We start from the raw sequence: 16,066 nt of genomic DNA on the forward strand, positions 1-16,066 counted from the left end.
CTTAAATGGTGGCGGTAGCTCAGTCTGTTGGGAATTGGACCGAGCAACAGAGGGTCCTACGGAGCAGTGCCGAGGTACCCTTGAGCAAGGTACTGAACCCACAAATGCTCATATAGGGCCCTGCCAGGGGTGGACCCTCCCCGTGACCCTGAAAGGGGTAAAACAGTTAAGATGAGTCGACTCTTAAAGTAAATCTCTTAAAAAAATTGCGATAAAATCAATGCCAAAAGAATATGGAACACTAAAATCTGAATATATTCAAAAATAAAATACTACAGTTAAAAATCTTGGTTACAGAAAACTCAAATGAATGCATTCATTAGATTCTGAACTGGACTGAAAATCAGTCATTGTCATCTTGATGGGCCTTACGGAAGATGACGGGTCTCGACCTGAACACGGTCAGTCAGGTGGATGCAACAGTACATCATAACCCAGCGTTGGGTTTCATATCTGAGGTCTGAGCGTCCGACGAGGATCTGCTTCCAGATGTTGCAGGCAGAAACCTGAACCCATCATCTTTGAACAGAACAGTGCACCACTGGTGAATCTGCCAGTTCAGATGTCCTGAACACACCATCGGGAAATCCATTCCATAATAGTTGTTGTTGGGGCTAATTGCCTCTCCGCTCCACTTGCCTCTCCAATTTTACAATTATTATTGTTTCCTAACTGGAAAGGATGTTATCTTGAAAGTGGGACTAAGTTAGATGATGATTATATTTGTGACCAGTCTGGTAACGACTGAGGCTAAACAGGAAGGTTTTAATCAGCAGTTGAGAAAAGGCTGATGGGAGCACATCTTCATGGAATTAAACCAAACCCATTTTAAATAAAGATCTTACAGGTTACAGAGGTGATGAATTTATCGTTGCTAAGGCAACCATGTGTACATGCTTTCTAGACATAGGAGTGATGTATTGTAACTACGTCTAAACAAAGGTTGGGGCCATAAACGGTGGTTAAACAAAGGTTACATGTTGCTGGGGGACCAGAGGCTCCCTGACTTTGGTTCTTTGAGGATCAAGGGATGTAGTCATGCAGATCTGTGATCTCTGGGTCGATCCCCCACCACCACCTCGCTGCGTCACTGGGCCTCAACCAGCAGGGCTTTTGTCCGTGCTTATTAGTATTATTGGTTTTGCTTTTCTTGTCCAGTTTCAAATTCCTAAAGTTAAGGAGGGGGAGGAGGGATACATTTTCTGCAAATCAAATAATCTTTATTTAGAGCCCAAGCCTAAAATCACAAACATTTTTTTTTTTGCCTCAGAGGGCTTTATAACCGAGTCGTGACAACCTCTTTGTACTCTTGTACTGGGTCAGGAAACAGTTAAAATTAAAGCTTTTAGGGAAAAAGAAGAAACCTGAAAGAGAGCCATGAGAGATCCCACTCCCTGGGATGGACAGACATGCCGTAGATGCCACATATACAGAAAACATCAATATTAACATCAGCAATATATCTAAGTTCATTATAATTAGAGATAAGAGCTCGTGTAGGATCTGTCCATGGGCCCAGGTGCAGAATGTTTCAACGTAAAGCTCGCACTAAAGCTTTAAAGCATAATCATGACACAATTAAGATAATTTCTTGAAGACTGCTCGCGGCGAGAAAAGCAATTTTAATGACTTGTAATCAAGTCTGGCTGTCAGATTAAGATAACAGGTGATTTCAGAGAATATTCCTTGGCTCACTGTTTGGACTGGGATCCAGGTGGCCTCAGGTTCCGGCTGAAATCTCTCCCTTGCCTCCTGACTTAAAGGAGACAAGTAACCTGTCGTCGTCATCATCATCATCATCATCATCATCATCATCATCATCATCATCATCATCATCATCATCATCATCATCATCATCATCATTTCTCTAATCCACTTAAAGCGTAACATGATGAATTTAAAGTCAAACACAGGGCCCATTACAAACAAAAACCAACCAAAAAAATCGAAACTACTTTCAGCAACAATTGGAATCATTATTTTAAAAATGATGTTGTTGGATAGATATATATTAATCAATGAAACATGTTTTTTATTGACAAATATGATTTTTTGAGAAACATGTTATGTGGTTAATAAGAATATACTTTTGAAAATCCAAATCTGGAGCAGAAGAACTGATTGTGTACTGAGATATTAATTTCATTCATTATATCCAATGACGTATTAATGCACGCGGATAGTGTCATACCATCTTTGGCCAGTAGGTGACAGTAAAGACCTGAATTGTGCTTCCGCCGCCGTGTTACCCATCAAAACACTGTATCTAAGAGTTTGTAGCATGGGTTACTGTCGGCAAAGTTCACTTCTTTTTTGCAGTCAAAGCTGTATTATTACACCTCTGTTGTAGTATTCTAATAAAAAAAAGTTGCATAATTCACTATCAGCAGCTAAAAAAACACCATGATAGCGGCCACTAGTATTTTCTTCTTTGACCTCGTATTTGACCAACAGTGAATAAATGATTTATTAACCCCACTCACATCACTGCTAAATTTAAAAATACCAATTTTAAACTGATTTTTCAAAGAAATTAGCTGTGACAGTCATGTTGATGATGCAAATTTATTTGTGACCATCTTTGTTTTTTTTGTTTTTTTTTTGCAGAATGACTTGAACAAAGGACAAATATAAACCACATTGATGTATATAGATTTAAACTTCTGATTCTAACATTTTATTTATGGCAAGAAAGACCCCATCTGTGTGCCTGTCTAGGTCAATTTGGATTTTCGGGCCCTGACAGCAAATGGCGCAGGCGGGCAAAGGAAATCCCTGTGATCGAGTCTGGTAGGGCTCAATCACATGCTGAGAGGCGACATATTCATATGCTAGTGACTACCATGTTCCCCGACACACTCCACAGAAAAGGCATGGCTATGTGAAATTTCACTGAACTTAAAGTCTTCTATTAAGCAAAGAGCGGGAAAAAAACCCATCCAATTTTCCTTCTGATTTGTCGTGCACTGGGTTGCCTTGGTCCAGTTTAAAATCAGCAACCCACTTTTTCTCTGCTTTGACAGGGCAGTATGATGTTTTAAGATTTCGGCTAGAGGATTGGTCCCCTCTATATCTGATTCCATCAGCACCTACACAGTGGAAAATGATGTAGGGAAAAGCTTCAATACTGGGACTCCTGAATTGTGACCAGCAGGGGTCTCATGTAGCCATGAAAATGTTGCCTGGTCAGGCAGGAGCACAGTACTTGAGAAAAAGTACAGGTAGAAATTAAAAAATATATATATCCCACATAATAAAAGATGGAAAATAATTAAATGTTTAAGGAAATCAATTTTTCAAAAACTCAATAACAATGTAAAATATTATCTAAAGCAGACAAAGACTATACATCACAAACTTGTTTCTCTTGTGTCGGCCTCATAATTAGTGTTATTTCAAAAATGTCTTTATTCAAGTCTAGCTAGATAGGTTTTAATGGTTTGAGGGGAGTAAATGGACTGGGTATAATTGTCAGAGAGGATAAATGGACTGGTGACAATAGGAAAGAGAGGGTAAATTAGTCAACCGGTCGGTTATAGTGGGTCAGGGAGTGGTTTTAATAGACTAGAGAGGATAAGTGGATCAATGGGTTACAGTTAAACAGAGAGAATATAAACTGGTTTCAATAGAAGAGACAGAGTTAGTCAACTGGTCCGACAACAAGGATAAATGGACTGGTTATAGTGGGACAGAGAGGATAAATTGAAGGGTTATATAGAGAATATATGAAATGGTAATAGTGGGTCATAAAACGTTAAATGGACTGCTTAGTAGGACAGAGAGGATTAACAGACTGACTAGAAAATTTGGACTGGGTATTGGTGGCAATACTCGTCCAAGCAGAGAAAGGATAAAGGTACTGGTTATAGTGGGACAGAGAGGATACATGTACCGTCAAATGATTTTCAGTATACAATCTATTAACATTTAATATTTACAGAATGCACATTTCAAACATTTCTATACATATAATTTCTATAGATATCAATGATCCAAGTCACTTCCAGTCACATGTACTGTGATGAAATGTACCAGTGGAACTAACGATGCCTAATTAGTGAAAGGAGTCTTTATGATGGCTATCTGCTGCGTATTGTGTTTTTCCCCCCCTAGATTCTGTCCTGTCCTCCTCATCCCTGTTTTGCCCTCCTCACCTCCAGGTACTATTCACCCTCATGTCTCTCACCTGGCGAAATGGCCACCACACGCTGCCGAGTCTGTCTCAGAAACAGCCACATTCATAAGTTAGCCTGTCTCTCCACTCTCACACTTTTAGGTGTCCACTTCTTTTGGACTTTGAAGCTGATGAGACTTCCCTTAGTTATCAGGTTCTCCCCCTTTCCTAAGAGACCCTGTCACATTACAAACTTCCTCCACAGTCAACAGAGACATTCTGTAAACCATTATACACGAGTACTCCCAGTAAGAGACAAGGAAGTTCTGTGGGGATCTGGTTGCTCCAATACCTCCTTCTTGAGACCCATCACATCAGTGAGCCTGATTTGAAGGATTCTCCTGTAGAATTCTCAGATCGTTTGTCTTCCTTGTTACCACATTGTGCCATGAAAGCCCATTCCTGGTTATTTACCTCCTAAGGGCCATCTCATGCTCACCAGTTGGACCTTACCCTCCCTCCTCCTTGACCATGCATTACAAAGGACTGAATGATGGAATGTGACACCTTCAGTGTGGATTATGAGTATTTCCTTGTCATTATCAGGTATTATTAATTCTCTGAGGTTTATGTAATAACATCATTCTCAAGGGTTTGGAAAATTGTTGGGGCATTAGTCATATTTTTAAAGGGTTGAGTCCATTATTTCATAGTAAATTATTTGTTAAGTTTGAGTTTCACATCCCCTTCAGGTTGTTCCTCAGCTTTATTATTTCCAAAAGGCAACTTCAGCTGGCTTTGATAATCTTTATAGATGCTTTGCTTGGGGATCCAGTTCTGTGGCGGCACCTTTACACATCTAACCTTGTCTAATGTTGCCTTTACCTGCCTCCCCTGCAGCAGGGAAAGTTTTTGTGGAGCCAAAGCTTTGGAGCTTTGGTTTGGAGACGCGCTAATTCTCCAGCAACCAGACCCTCAGACTCAGCTTTCAGGATCCCTTGAACAATGGTGCAGGAGTTGTTTTGTCACTCAAGATAATGAAATTTATTTCTATCTCTACCTTTCTTGTAGGCTGTGTTGCTGAGCCGTTCCGGGTGTGGACAGCTAATGGTAGCTAAGAGCAAAGAGGCTAACCCTGTCAGGTAAACTGGATTTTATTTTTTCTCCCACTTTATCTTGCATTTATCTTATTGACCAGGGTCAAAGAGCATAAAATCTGAAGAGGAGACAGCCTCAGCAATGAGGCCTGCATTCTGCAACCCAAAGGAGTAGATCCCACCCAGTTATTAAGAGTCTGTCCACCCCAGTTAATAGGTCAGGGGATACTTTGGGCACATGCTGTACCTGTCCTCCAACTGTCTCCTACATTTTCCACAGCTGGGGAAGATTCTGGTTGCTGGGCATGCAGGTCATGCAGGTCAAAGGGTTAACTTAACTGCTTAACTTGAGCCCAGAGCACGGTGTTGCACCAGACCTGCTGTATCCCTGGGTTACCTCCATCTAGAAGTCAAACAATGCTGCTGCTAGTGTCCTCAGAAAAGGTCACTCCATCAGCTTCCCATTTGCTCTGCTGCTATACAAAATTCTGAAGAAGAGCACCTGATTCAATACTTCATGGGCATTTCTTATTTCTTCGGCTGGTTCTAATTACTTTTACCAGTTCCTCTTACTTCTTTGTCATTGTATTTTCTGCATATGTGTAATGAATAGATTAGTAATAATAATAATAACAATAATAATAATAACGAAAAATCACATTATGGATGCAATTCTGCAGGATTATGTATTCCTGCACAAATCCTAACTATTTAGTTAAATTCCACATTATTTAAATGAAATGTACTCATTTCTTTTACTTCTACTGGACCACCATATTAGTTCTTTCTGTTCTTGCTTTTTTTTAAGCATTTCATGCCTGTCTAATGGAGCAACCAGAAGTAGTACAATGCAGCACTTTTTATTTTTCTAAGCTTGACATAATTTCAGAATGCATTATTTAAAAAAAGCAATTTGGTAAAAAAAAAATGCAGATAGGTTTTTCAAGGAATTTTAATTTGATTTTGTGAAAACTAGGGAAATGGTAACTTTTACAGCTGAAAAATTACACTTTGGACTTGCATTGTGCTGCATACTTGTTTGATTAGTTACATTTAATTGATAGCCCTGTTACTCTGTGGCGCGTTTAACATAGTGGAAATAGCACCACCTTCTGGACGTAACCTGACAGTGGAAACAGTTTTCACAGCTCGCAACTTCATAAATGCTTTGATTTACAAAGTTGATTGAGGTCAAAACACCACGAGTCCATCTTTCATCATTGTATGCCACACTGGCATGGTGGCCATGCTGCCACCGCTCCTCTTCTGCAAGATACACAACTGGGGGATGCTGAAGCTCTCTGGCACAGTGTCATTGTCTGAACTGCAGCCCTGTCTCGGTGCTGGGTTCCAGCGACAGCCCTTTAGTATTTCCTGTCAAACAGAGCTTTGTTGCTTTTAGTTCACCTTAAGTGTCTAGACAGTGGTTTTCCTGCTCTGTTGGTTTTCTTGGATTGAGGCCAAATCTTCAGTCTTGAGGCGATAAGAGTCTTATCTTGCTGTTAGAGGGGCTGGAGACTGGAGCAGAGCTCAAGTGAGTGTCACTCAGGTAGGAGTGTGGGCACCTTAAAGAGCAGCAGGGACAGTCAGCCAGCTTACACTGTTGACAGCGCTGACACGGAGGTGTGCAAACATCACATCCTTATTTTCACTTCCACTCATTCTTTAAGGATTTGTTTGAAATCAGGAGCTGTGTCATGTACAAAAAAGGAAAGACAATAATTTTGACTGATCTGTGTAGCTTGGCGTCAGAGCCCTGCCAGGTACCCAAGAATGACACATAATGTAGGATTTATATTCAAACCCAAGTTCACATCAGGAAAAATGTACTGTAGCTGGATAAAAGACTCATGAGTAAAAGCATTATTGCAGAGGACAGTTTGGATTAGTGTGGATTCATGCACATTAATCTGGGATTCCATGCTAGAATTGTAAAAGATCCAGAGTATTGATCTCAATTAATAAAATCATTGGTACAGTAGGTGACTGCCAGAGCTAACCAAGTGGGCTAGGCTAAACTGAGATTTTCTCTAAGAAAAACAGGATTCAATGCTCTAAGCATTCATGTAATACACTGTTACCGTTGATCAGTCTGGTCAAAGATGATTACTAATGTGTATAAAAATAGGGCGAATAAGTGGGATCAATCCAGCTTGATTCTTACATACAGTATAACAACATCCATCTGTCTGTCTGTCCGTCTGTCTGTATGAACATAGAGAAAATAACTTGAGAATTCACTGAATTCATACAATCTGTAGAACAGTTCAGCCATAGAGGTGAATCAGCATCACACTTACTATTTTCTCATACTATTTTCAAAAGGAACAGGGATGAGAGAAACCTCATATATGCACATACACGTGTATGAGGTATATGTTATATGTACATACGTGTATATGCACTTCATCAGAATGTCCAACTTATCTGTAAAACATTACTGTACTAGGTGTACTTATAAATTACATTTATATTTCAGAAATGTTATTTAACAAGACGTATTAGTGTTTAGAAAGGTTTAGATGAGGAAGTTTGTGTATTTATTGTTTAAGGAGAAGGGATGGCAGCTTATAAATTCTAAATCTCATCACAGCTTTTCAAATAAGTACCTTTTTTACTTTATATTTTAAATAAACACAATCAATCGATCAATCAATGAAATGCTATTGCTGACATCTGGAGTGGTTGCATTCACCTAGAACATTAACAGAACAGCAAAGTTCTGGAAAAGTATGTTAAAAAGCCTTTATTAAAGCAAATGTGGACGTGTTTACATTAGTAGAATGAACAGAAGACTCTGGGACCAGTAAGGTGTAGCTATCCCTCAGTACAAAAGGTCAATTGACATGATCCCAAAACCTCCAGGAGGAGATGACCAACTTACAATCCTCCTTCAAAGGGGAGACAACTTTTCCAGGACTAAATGAAGAATGTGATTTTTTTTCCCGATTGCAAGGATTATTGTGCAATAGTATGTAAAAATGGCCTTTTCAGTACCTGCAGGTGTCTATCATCTCTGGTCCTTTTGACATGACCTGTGTTTCGGTGGGTTTTAACTCGTGGCTACTTACATGTCGACTCAACGCAACCTTTATCAACGCCTTTAAAACACCAGAGATGACCACACGGGAGCGTGACGAGTAGAGGAAGTAAACAAAGATGACGTATGTATGTCTGTATAATGATGTAATAAGCTGCATTTCAGGCCAATAATTGGGAATTACATTAAAACAAGTATGTGTTAAAGGAGCTATATGTACATTCCTGGCCAACACTGGTCCTGGTAGTTTTAAAGTGATTAAACTACAGAGCAGACTGCCTCTGTTTTTACACTTTATATTGAAATTGTAGTAAAGTAAGTACACAGTTTTCAGTATATAACCTCAAAAGTTAAGTAGAGTATGGGATGTCCATGTGTCCAGGGTGTACCCATGGGGGTAGAAGAGTACATTTCAACTTTATTAATTTATTTATCCTAAATCAAATACTAAAATATATCATACTTTTATTTTTTTAAATTATATTTCAGAGAGCAAAACATCTGCTCCTAACATGAGCTTTTATTTAATCAATAAGGTTGATTGAAGAGGCATTACATTACATTTCCTTCCAATGGGAGACAATAGCCATTATTCACATATTTTCCTTTACTACATTTTATTTATTTAGCGGACTGTTTTGACCAGAGTAACTTATGTGTATCTTTCCAAGAAAATGTGTAATACTGAAAACGACCAAGGTCCCTGAGGTGACCACTTGCTGCTCCTTACATCAATCAATCCTTATTTATATAGTGTCTTTAACAATCACAATTGTCTCTAGGCACTTTCCAGAATCCCAGGGCCTGACCCCCAACAAGCAACAGTGGCAAGGAAAAACTCCCCTTTAACAGGAAGAAACCTTGAGCAGGACCAGGCTCATGTAGGGGGACCTACATCCAACATCCAACAGACAAAAACAGTGCTTTTATTTATTATCTGATCCACAAGACGTCATCCAGACGATTCTCTCTCTGAATGGTGGAGCTGCCTCACAAGTGCAGGAGACCAGAAGCGATCATTTTTTTTCACGAGGTTGGAAGGAAGCAAATGACGGTGTTCTTTTAATGAAGGACTTTTAATTAAGGTCATTTTTTTAACAGCACAAGGCAAAACTCTGTTACTACTGAATTCATTCTGCAGTCACCAAAGAAAATGATTAAAGAGAGGCAGCATGTGTGTGTGTGTGTGCGTGTGTGTCTGTGTGTGCACATGAGTGTTTGTGATTAGCATTTTAAGATGCAACTTAATATTGTGATTATATTAAAGGAAATCTATCTATCTATCTATCTATCTATCTATCTATCTATCTATCTATCTATCTATCTATCTATCTATCTATCTATCTATCTATCTATCTATCTATCTATCTATCTATCTATCTATCTATCTATCTATCTATCTATATATATATACACCCTGTATAATGTATATAAGGTATATATAATCAATGAATGACAGTTCCTGAAAATCCAGGAGGCCCACCAAGGTATATTCATTACTTTTTGTAGACCTGCCTGGGTTGCCAATCAACTTTTCATCTCCCATCATCTCTCATCTATTTCACTTTCTCTGAAAACCTGTTTTCTCACTCTGGCAATTTTTTCCCGCTCCACTCTGGTATGACCTTCCGGTTTAAATTGCTTGGCTTGTGTTATTCACAGGTTGAGATTTACTGAGAGTAATAAAGAAGGACAGGATTTCCCACACTCTTAGGTGCCCAATAACTTGTGACAGAATTTCTCTGGCCTGTTTGTCTGTATTTTCTCAGCTTAGCTGGAGGTGATGGCAGGTAAGCAAACATGGAACTGACCTCGGTAACATAAACTGCTGCGGTCAGTGTTTCTGACAAGGCTTTTATAAAATGAAAGATCATTTTTGGACTCTTGTCAACATGCTTGTCAGGTATGAGATCTAATATTCAACGCTCAACACAGTGGAACAAAATAAGAAAATCTAAATTCTGAGGACAGACACTTGGTGTGACAATGCAAAGAAATTTGAAATTTATTGGTATAAATATAGTGTAATTATAGTATATTTGCAGTGGAAGCTGAAAATTGGCGATGGAAAAAAAACTGGAAAAGTATTAAAATGTATAAAAGTACCTCAACTTGTACATTTATTTACAAATGATATGTTAAATGACCTATGTTGCCTGTAACTCCCATTAGTGTTACAACGCTTCATTTAAAACAGTAGATGCTTATCTCCGGTCCAGAGAGCATGAAAGAGAATGTGAGAGAGTAGACCTCATTGCAGTTGCTCTGCCTCGATCCTACAAAGAGGCTTTCACACTGTCATGCTCTCATTTGGGCCACATAATAGTGTCTGGAACTCTCTGCGGTCCATTGTCATCTACAGGACTGGTAGTCCATTTGGAACATCTAAAATACTGGGAGGGCTTTAATCTTTCTTCATTATTTTCCAATTTTGGATAAATGTAGTCATAATACGTCCTTCTTACTCTAAATGAATCTCGTTGACTCCCTTTCCACATCTGTAGGCTTTTCTGCCACTCTACAGTACACTTTGTGAACTTGCTTTCATCTTTTTTCTTTTCCCCTTTTCACACAGGACAAAAAAGCTGTCTGAACATATGGTCTAAAGGTGGAGATAGAAGGATAATTTAGTTGATAAACAGTCAGGTCAGGGTAAATCATTGCTCGGGAGGTGCTCATGCACATATTACCATATTTCTGTCATTTTGACCTAACAGCGAGAATTGACCCTTGATGGCTGCTTTACAAATCTGTGATTGCGTGGGTGGTTAAGAAGACATTTGTGGGGTTACACAGTGACCTCCTGCATCCCATAATGCAACATGACACCACTATGCAATTGATTTTGATATCTGAGATGAAAAAGTTATGGTTACTCAAATTCTGCAGCAGACTATATTTATGGTGTGAAAATGTATATAACTTGTGACATCCTCGGTAGAAATAGGCCACACAAGATAATCAGTGTGCCTTGATCTGACCCCAGAGAGCGTTGTGACCATGACCGATATGATTGGATCTGAGTAGACAGGCTGCTGAGACTCCCACTCCACTCCCAGTTATTTTTCTTCTTATTTTTCATATTGTGCATTATTTTTAAGTTACAATGCTGTCATTGATTCTACGGAAGAGTGTTGATTGCTAAATATTGACTAAAAGTTAGTTGTTTTCCTACAGGTAACTACAATATCACCTGGATAATGTCAGTGGTTGTGGTTATGGAAAACAAAATCAAATGGAACTAATCTGTTTTAAAGAGCATCTTGACCAGATGTAAAATATTAGCAACTTGAATTTTAAAGTCATTATATTAGTTCAAAACATGAATCACTCCTTTGGCATTTGTCTATTTCTGTGTATATTCAAAAATACTGTAAATGCAGAATGATGCTATCGTTGATGACATACTTCAATTAAATCCTGGGTAAACACCAATAAAATGGAAGCAATTGTTCACTGCAAGCAATGTGAATTAAAATTAAAATAAAAGACATTATTGCTATTACATAATCGCACTGCTGTATTTTAATCAGTTTGAAATTTTCCCTCCTGTTCTTCCATTTCTGAGGTTTGTACATTAATCCCTGTGATCACAAACCCCAAATTATACAATTTCTCTGGAAATGATCTAAACTTATATTGCAAGAAAGAGCTAATATGATTAAGTACACCAGCCTTATTTGAAATATGGACATTTTGCTTGAGATGTGTGTGTATGAGAGACACAAATTGTCTGTACCACATAAAAAGTCACCATGAGACACCAGCTAGAAATGATCAATATAACACAAAGATGAGAAAATACCGAATGAAAGCTGATACGAAGGAAGCACGAGGGTATTTCTGAATTAAACCTTTCATCATCCAAAGGGGAAAAAAAGGTGTATTTTTGGGTCCTAATCTTTCACTCCAAGCACTGCACTGCTAAGCTCTGGTTTGGGATGACAGGTCCCCCACCTGGACAAGGTTGGACAATGTCTCATTTCGGCGGGAACAGTGCTGCACAGACGGCTAATCACATGCGGAACCAAAGACACCTGCCCTATCTGCTTCTGCATTTGGTGGGGAATCTTTAAAGAGGCTAAACCTCACTTTCATGCTTGTCTTTTATTCACGGTAAGTGCTTATCGAAAACCGAGCTGTTGCCACTGCCCCATCTTCCCTCCCACAAGCTTGGAGAATGCTTGACGTAAGTACAGCCAATCTGGGTAAATACGAATCTCTCCTTACTGTCACTGCTGGCATATTATGCCCCTGAGGGAACATTCTTTTCATAATATCATAAGCTGCTTAGCGGTGTGCTTCTATTTAAGGCATACATATTAATAGCTATAAGGAAATCATATTTGAACTGCTCCTTGCAATCAATGTCTTTGGGTTTGCTGTTATACTTTGTATAAGAAGGTGCTAATAACTTGAAGGCACTTAAACTGGGCAATCTAATCCCTTTGTATGATAAAGACTCATTTTGGCAGGAGAGTCTGCTAGATCATAGGACAAGGTGCTGCTGAGGTTTAGTCCCTCTAACACACCCCTGCTCTTTCTCTTGTGCTTTCTATTCCATCTTCTTTTCACTGGGGGCACTGTGAGGCCCAGCAGTCAAAGCCTGCTAATACTGAAAGTTGCCTGATGCACTTGACATCTGCTGCTTTAACCCTTTTCCAGAAAATCTGGCAGCACTTCATACTTACAGCACATTACATGCTGAGAGGGCAGCGAAGGCCTTTGGGAATTCATTGGAATTTTAAAATAACTTGCCGAAGCTAGCACACTTTCATTGCTAATAGATCTGCCTATAGCTTCAATGACGTGTCTATAGATGTGGAACATTTATTTCAAATTTCAGGATTGTAAACATCAAATTTCAGCCAGCGCTGTAAATAAATTAAAAATATCTATAGATATTTGCCTCAAATTTGGCTGAGTTCAGTACACACCGGACAATTATCAGCAAGCATGTCCTCTTTTGAAATAAATAAAATTACTACTGTTGCTCCTTTACTTAATTCAAGTCAACATTGTTACAGGTAAACATGACACACTAAAAAGACACTTAATATGCATTTTATTACAAGATGTTGCCATTTCCTATATATTATATATAGACAATGCTAATATAAAATAAAAAGGCTACACAGGGAGCAGATCTGTGTGTAAAAAGCGGAACCTTCAGCAGGGGATGGACGGTGGGTGGGACTACTTTGTGAGTGACACAAATGCAATGCAAATTGGATGTAAACAAGGTTGAGGCTCCTAGTAGAACAAAATCCTGGGTGATTTCGATATTCGGCTCTGGACACATTTTTAGGTCATAAAAAGAGGACGTGTCCGGGCGAAGGAGAACGTCGGGTCACTGCAGGTTACGTAACTTTTGCTGTATGATCACAGCCCCTTGGTTTTGATCATCACATGTGATCTTGGAAAGATCAAGGTCGTAGTCCCTCTGCAAGCCAGAACAGCTTTAAATGTAGCGATATCTTCCTTTGCCCAATATCAGCGACATTTAGGCACTCGCTGCTCTTTAGGTCTTTTTAATTTATTTAATCTTTTTGAGTTATTTTATTTAAAGCTCAAAACAAACAAACACTGGCTGTCACATAACCTCCTTGGTGGAGATTATACAAGGGCTTGTGTATTTGGAATTAATGGCCTACAAAAGGCTTAGTGACCAGAGAAAGGAGGGAGGAAACAAACCTCTCTTTAGAGATGATATTATATAGCGATATGGAAAATATTTTTTACATATTATGCTGTAAATTTTATATTGAAAACAAGTGAATTTTTTCAGTAATCTAGGTGGAAAAACTCCTCATAGGGTACTGGACTTCTATAGAATCGCTGCTCCTTCCAGCAGGAGGCGCTAGCTTACAGGACTTCAAGCCTACTTGCAGGAGGGGGAATGTGGCGGTTGTGGTGGTTGCTGGGGTACAGTTCCCTGAGCCCAGATGAGTGCTTCAATTGTGGGGATATTTTCCTCTAAGCCTGTGGTTGACAGCAACATAGTGCACTTATTTAAAGCAATTTCAAACATGTCTTGTCTGACAAGTTTTAAATCCTACTTAACACCCCGTAACAGCCACGAGTTTAGTGTCAGAATTAAAGAAGAGAATTCTCAAAGGAAAAGAAATGATCACTTTCATTTTGTTCACCACTGTTGTTTATGAAGGAGATGGCAGGGATGTTTACCTAGGGATGAATATTAGTATCAAACTGTTGTTCCATGTCGGAGAAAAGGCTGTTTAAATGTTTTTTTTTTCTCAGTATCAAATTGCTTCTATTATACGCCTTAGTCACATACAGTAATATGCAAACAAGGTCAATTGCATTTTTTCTTTTGTGTTTTTCCTCTGCTTTAAGGTGCACATTTCTGTGGGTCTGTATTTTTTAAGCATTTTCGTTTATTAAGATATAGGGGAACAAATCTAGCAAATCTAGGCCTGCCTCAGCAGCTGCTCATGTCGCGCCTCCATAGACGGGCATTTCTGTTCAAATTCCACATTCTTTATCTGTGCCCAAAAGGAAAAAAAAAAACAAATCAACAAATGTAACAATCTTCCCCCTGTCCTTGTGATTGCATGTGAGGCACTGGGATGATAAACACTCTGGTACGTGTTGTTGCTGTGTGAAAGACACCCTTTATCAGCTCATACCTCTGACTCGTGCTTAGTCTAGTAAGCTGGAGAAATATGACGGAAATCTGATAGTGGGACGAGTCCCATCTCCAGATCAGTGCAAAAATGCACGCCTTGCAAGCCAGTGTTTATGCTTCCTGGGCCTTCTGTTCTTCAGGGTAAAAATGTCAATAGAGTGTCACATGTTTCCAGTGAGAGGGTGTCTCCTGGTCTAAATGGCACATACAGAATGTGAATGATCGTTGTTTGGAGCTTCTGGAAGATCACATGATGGCTCGTCTCAATTAGACTTTTTCTTAAATAGTGATGTAGATCTATAAAATAGCACTATTTTTGTGTTACCACAACAAATACTATTATTAATACTAGGAATATGTGTATTTTTCCCTAAAGACTTTTAAATGAACATATATTAGATATATTTTCCCAAGGCTTTCTGCTAATATCAAGGAATTTCCTATCCTTTATTAGAACAATTCACCTCCCCTTCGCGAGAAACCAGAGTTTTCCAGCATTCATTTTTGTTGATGTAAAAACTCTTTCTTTTAAATGTACATCACTTGAGGATGCAATGAATACATTGTAGTTTATTTGTAACATAACGGAATTTTTTTTTGTGAAAAGCAGGATTTTGTTGTAAAAGGTTTAGTTGTTAAAAAAAAAGATAATTTAATACAAACCCAAAAACTAAACGTACAAGTTCTTCTTAAGGCAAACTGGATATGTTAAAAGATTAGTCATAGATTTAAAAGAAACTGTTTTTCTTAATTTTACTTTACAAAAGGCTATAATTCAGAAAACCTATTGTGTGTTTCCCCCTTTCAGTCTCTGATCACTGCAGAAAACTCGTGCATTTTCTTTTTATCTTTGGTCTTTTTGACTTTGTGTCATCGCTGTGATTCCACCATTCTTTTGAGGTGTCCCACAAAAAGGGGGTGGGTGGGTGAGGGGTGGGGGGGGTTCTTGTGGAGAAGGACTGAACAAAGGCGTTTGTTTCCATCTATATTGCCACCATCACCGGCAACATCTTGGTCGTGCAGAGAGAACGGTGATGTGTATAGGGGTATTTGTAGGTGGAATAAAGGAGATACTATCCCAGGTAAATGAGGGAAGATTCACACAGTATAATGATGGCTGGACCCATGGTTTCACAGCTGATATCCATCTAAAAGGTCCTGATAAA

The sequence above is a fragment of the Takifugu rubripes genome, chromosome 20 (assembly GCF_901000725.2).
Source record: "Takifugu rubripes chromosome 20, fTakRub1.2, whole genome shotgun sequence".
NCBI classification, from domain to species: domain Eukaryota; kingdom Metazoa; phylum Chordata; class Actinopteri; order Tetraodontiformes; family Tetraodontidae; genus Takifugu; species Takifugu rubripes.